The 5,725-nt window shown below is 34.1% G+C and overlaps 1 pseudogene; it reads left to right on the top strand.

Moving 5' to 3' along the window:
- Positions 1-3,124: 3,124 nt before the first annotated feature.
- On the top strand, positions 3,125-3,710 carry LOC123820779 (annotated as a pseudogene).
- The last annotated feature ends 2,015 nt before the right edge of the window (positions 3,711-5,725 follow it).

Raw genomic sequence — 5,725 nt, 5'->3', positions numbered from 1 at the left:
CAAGATAAAAGGAAAATTCTAACACATAAAATCAGAAATGAAAGATAAGTAACAACAGTCACCACAGAAATAGAAAAGATTATAAGAAAATATTCTGAACAAGTATATGCTAACAAATTGGACAAACTGAAAAAAAATAAATAAATTCCTAAAAACATACAATCTTCAAAACCTGAATCAAGAAATCTGAACAGACCAATTACAACTAATGAAATCAAAGAAGTAATCAAAAACCTCCCAGCAAACAAAAGTCCTGGGCAAGATAGCTTCTCAGGTAAATTTTACCAAACATTCAAAGAACTAACACCTATCCTTCTCAAACAATCCAAAAAATACAAGAGGGATGACCCCCAAGCTCATTATCCTAATTCCAAAACCAGATAGAGACACTACAAAGAAAAACAATTATAGCCCAATATCCCTGATGAACTTAGATGCTAAAATTCTCAACAAAATATTAGCAAATCAAATAAAGAAATACATTTAAAAAATCATACACCATGATCAAATGAGATTTCTTTCTGGGATGAAGGGTTTATACAATATTTACAAATCAATTAACATGATAGACCATGTAAACAAAGTGAAAAATAAAAATCACATGATTATATCAATAGATAAAGAAAAAATCATTTGACAAAATCCAGAACCCATGTATGATTAAAAAAAAAAAACTAAACAAAACCTCTCAGCAAAGTGGGAAGAAAAGGATCATAGATTGACATAATAAAGTCCCCATATGACAAACCCACACCCAACATCATATTCAATTGGGAAAAAGCCAAAAGTATTTTTCTTAAGATCAGGAACATGACAGAAATGTCTGCTTTAATCAGTCTCATTTAACATAGTACTAGAATTCTTAGCCACAGCAATCAAACAAGAAGAAATAAAGGCATCCTAGTTGGAAAGAAAGAAATTAAAGCTACATTATTTGCCAATGACATGATGCCGTATATAGAGAATCCTAAATACTTCCATAAAAAACTACTAGAACTGATTAATGAATTTAGTAAAGTAACAGAATATAAAATTAATATTCATAAATTGGTTGCATTTTTATACACTATTAATGAACTATCAGAAAAAGAAACTAAGAAAACATCCCATTTAAAATTGCATCAAAAGGAATAAATTCAAAAAGGAGGTAGAAAATACGTACTCAGAAAACTATATGGCATTGAAGAAAAAAATCAAAGAAGATACAAATAAATTGAAGCATATACTATATTCATGGACAGGAAGAATTAACATCATTAAAATGTCCATAAGACCCAAAGCAACATGTTGATTTAATGCAATTTCTATCAAAATACCAATTCCATATTTCACAGGGCAAAAATATGTATGAAACTAACAAAAAACAGAATAGCCTCAGCAATACTAAGAAGAGCAAAATTGGAGACATAATGCTATCTGATATTAAACTATATTACAAGGCCACAGTAATCAAAACAGCATGGTACTAACATAAAAACAGACCTGTAGATTAATGGAACAGAATAGTGAGCCCAGTAATTAACACATACCTATACATTCAATTAATATTTGATGAAGGAGGCAACAGCGTACAATAGGGTAAAGATGCTCCATTCAATAAATGGCATTGGCTAAATTGGACAGATAGATGTAAAAAAAAAATGAAACTAGACTACCCCCTTACACCATACAGAAGAGTAAACTAAAAGTGAATTGAAGATTTAAATGTAAGATTCAAAACCATAAAAATCCTAGAAGAAAATGCAGGCTGTAAAATCTCTGACATTTCTGGTAGCATTTTTTTTTCTGGTATATATCCTTAGGCAAGGGAAACAAAAGAAAAAATAAACAGATGGGACTACATTAAACTAAAAAGCTTTGCATAGCAAAGGAAATCATCAATAAAATAAAAAGACAACCTATTAAATGGAAGAACATATTTGCCAATAACACTGGTAAGCACTTAATACCCAAATTTTATAAAGAACTCATACTAATCAATGCCAGAAAAACAAACAAAACAATTGAAAAATGAGAAGATAACCTGAATAGACACTTACCCCAAAAGGACGTACAGATGGACAGAGACATATGAAAAGATGCTTAATATCACTAAGTATTAGAGAATGTAAATTAAAACCACAATGAGATATCACCTCACACCAGTCAGAATGGTTCTCATCGGTGAATTCATAAATGACGAGTGTTGGCGAGGATGTGGAGGAAAGGAAGCCCTCATGCAGTGTTCATGGGAATGAAGATGGGTGCAGCCACCATGAAAACCTTTATAAAGTTTGCCTTCATGGACCTGTGCCCCTACATCAAAGTAGCCTTTCCTGTTTCCCTCTAAATTGGAAATAATGTCATCTTCCTCTAAATTGCTAACACTATGTTTATAGCTCTCTTAAAACCCTAAGGAAGTTTAGTTAGACTTCAAGTCATTAAAAATATTAAACAATGAAGAAAATTAAAAATGGAACTGCCTTATGATTCAGCAATTCAATTTCTGGGTATATACTCAAAGAAACCAAAAACACTAATTGGAAAGAATGTATACATCTGTATGTTCATTGCAGCATTATTTATAATGGCAAAGATGGATGAGTGGGTAATAAGCAGCGGTACAAAAAAAATAAAATATCACTCAGCCATTAAAAAGAATGCAGTCTTACCATTTGCAACAGAATGAATGGACCTAGAGGGTATTATGCTCAGTGGAATTAGTCAGCAGATAAAAACAAATCCCATATGATCTCGCTTATATGTGGAACATAAAGAACAAAATAAACAAACTAACAAAATTAAGACAAACTCATAGACATGAAGAGCACAGAGTGGTTTCCAGAGAGGAGGGAGCTGGGAAACTGGGAGAAAGAGGTGAAGGGATTAAGTACAAACTGGTAGTTACATAATAGGACGGGGATGTCAGATAAAACATAGAAAATAAAGTCAATAATATTGAAATAACTTTGTATGATGCCATTTGGATACTGGAAATATCAAGGGGAACACTTTGTAAAGCATATGATTGTCTAATAACTAAGTTGTCCACCTGAAACAAATACAAAATAATATTGAAAGTAAACTAATTGAAAATAATAAATAGCTTCCTCTTCCCAAAAGCAACCAGGGGTGACCTCTGAAGATGGTTCGCTATTCACTTGAGTGGGAGAACCCCACAAAATCATGCAAATCAAGAGGTTCAAATCTTCATGTTCATTTTAAGAACACTTGCGAAACTGCCCAGGCCATCAAGCGTGTGCATATTCGAAAAGCCACCAAGTATCTGAAAGATGTCACTTTAAAGAAGCAGTGTGTCCCATTCTGCCGATACAATCGCAGAGTGAGCAGGTGTGCCCAGGCCAAATAGTGGGGCTGGACACAGGGTCGGTGGCCCAAAAAGAGTCCTGAGTTTTTGCTACACATGCTTAAAAATGCAGAGAGTAATGCTGAACTTAAGGGTTTAGATGTGGATTCTCTGGTCATTGAGCACATCCAGGTGAACAAAGCTCCCAAGATGTGGCGCAGAACGTACAGGGCTCACAGCAGGATCAACCCCTGCATGAGTTCTCCCTGCCACATCGAGATGATCCTCACGGAGAAGGAGCAGATCGTTCCCAAACCAGAGGAGGAAGTTGCGCAGAAGAAGAAGATATCCCAGAAGAAACTGAAGAAACAAAAGCTTATGGCCCGGGAGTAAATTCAGCATAAAATAAATAACTAATAAAAGTTTAAATAAATAAATATATACATGTGTCACATGACAGTTATCTATATCATAAAATAATGTTTATATACAAAGATGGTTTTATATTTTACATTATTTGAACATAAATATGTAAGTTAAATACTGAGTAAATGAATAATGTTAAAATATTTTAACTTTTAAGATTGTGTAATATCTTCAGAATAAGAACTATCGCAATTCTGGTACTATTATTCCCTGGATAACTCTATTTGCCTTGTTGGGTTGAAGTATTCAAAAACCAAGCAAATTCCATGACTAATTTAAGCCTCATACACAACTGCTTAATAAAAATGTGTGTTCCATCTACTTTTTAAATTATCTCACTTGTTTCGACATAATTTTAAAAAGCACATTCATTTGGTCATCAAGATTAATTCATGTGATGCAGTCACATCATATTTCTCCCCCAATAAAAACCATAACAATGAAACTTCTGAGTATTAGATGACAAATATATGTAATTTGTATAGATGGAATAGAGCCTACCAGGTTAGGAAATTTGTCAAGAAAGAAGAATTTTAAATTTAAAATTTGCTTAGTTTACCATGCCAATCTCTAATAACTGGAATGCTGAGGAACTAACACCTTCACAAGTAGGTTAAAATGGGAATTCTGCTTAAAAACTGGCTTGTCAAATTTTGAAGAATTTTGACACTCAGATGTGAAGTTGGAAAAGGAGTAGCTCCAAAGATAAATTATTGTTTGATAAAAATATGTACAAAGTACTAAATGGAGTCAATAAATAAATATTAAGTAATAGTTTTCTAGTCAAAATATTTAATGGACTTTGACAAACTTCCTCTTTTCCAAACACATGTCAAGGATAAAACAAACAAACCCCTGAAGAACAGACAGACATGCATTGTCTCAAAAGCATCTCAGTAGAGGATAAATAAAAACACCCAGTGGAGAGCAAGACTGAAACCACAGACCTGCTCCGGTCCAGCCCAGTGAAAGGCAATGGGGTCAGGAGCTGGATGCCTGCACAGAATCAAAGAACACAATGGCTGCATGGTAGGCTGAGTAATGAAGCTCACCTCACAGCACATGATTGTGAGAGAGCACCCCCTCCCATGAAAGGAAGACAAAAAAGAAACTGCCGCTGACTGCTGGTTGATATTGTGCCTCTGGTGATGCTCTAGGCCTGAGATCATGGAGGTCGGAGCTACCTCCTCAGGCCGTGGCTGTACCATGCTGCTCTGCTGACTAGATCGGTGATACTTCTACACACTTCAGGTAATACCTCCAGGCATGATAAGGCCAAATTCTGGAAGTGGGGACTGGAAGACTGGAAAGGCTGGAAAGAAGGATTCCACTAGTTAGAGAAGAATAAGGAGACAGAACAAGAGAGACAGAGACAACAAATGATACATTTTCTATTCAAAATGGGTCTGCAATCTAAACTATCAAAACATATGATGGAGAATTCTAATGTTAAGAAAGTCAACCAGATTGATCACCATAATCAAAACATTAATTCACAGGAAACAATATTCACAGTATAACAAAGATTTCAACATATTTAGGGGAGCTGAAGAGATGAATGAAAGATTAACATACATTTAAGAGAAAAAGAAATGATAAAATTTTTTTTAATTTAATTTTTTAAAGTAGGGAGATACAGGTGACTATGAAAAATAAATGTTTTGAAAATAAAAATAAAGACATTTCAGACAAGAAATATGTCAGAATTAAAGTTTCAAATAATAAACTAAATTGTAGACTGGATACAGATACAGTACGAATATTGCAGCTGGACAATGGCAATAAAAGATTTGCCTAGAGTATTAACAAAAAAAGAGAAATAGTAAATTTTGAGGACTTCTGGCCAAGATTGAGGTGTAGGTAGACTCACTGTGCCTCCTCGCACAACCAAAAGAAGGACAACAATTTAAAAATACAAACAACCAGTAATGACAGAAAATTGAACTTTATGGAAGTCTGACAACCAAGGAGTTAAAGTAGACACATTCCTCCAGACCAGTAGGAAGGGCAGAA

Source organism: Phyllostomus hastatus, unplaced genomic scaffold, assembly GCF_019186645.2.
Source record: "Phyllostomus hastatus isolate PE091 unplaced genomic scaffold, TTU_PhHast_1.1 phas_contig_37, whole genome shotgun sequence".
Taxonomy (NCBI): domain Eukaryota; kingdom Metazoa; phylum Chordata; class Mammalia; order Chiroptera; family Phyllostomidae; genus Phyllostomus; species Phyllostomus hastatus.
This window is presented reverse-complemented; position numbering and strand designations above follow the sequence as displayed.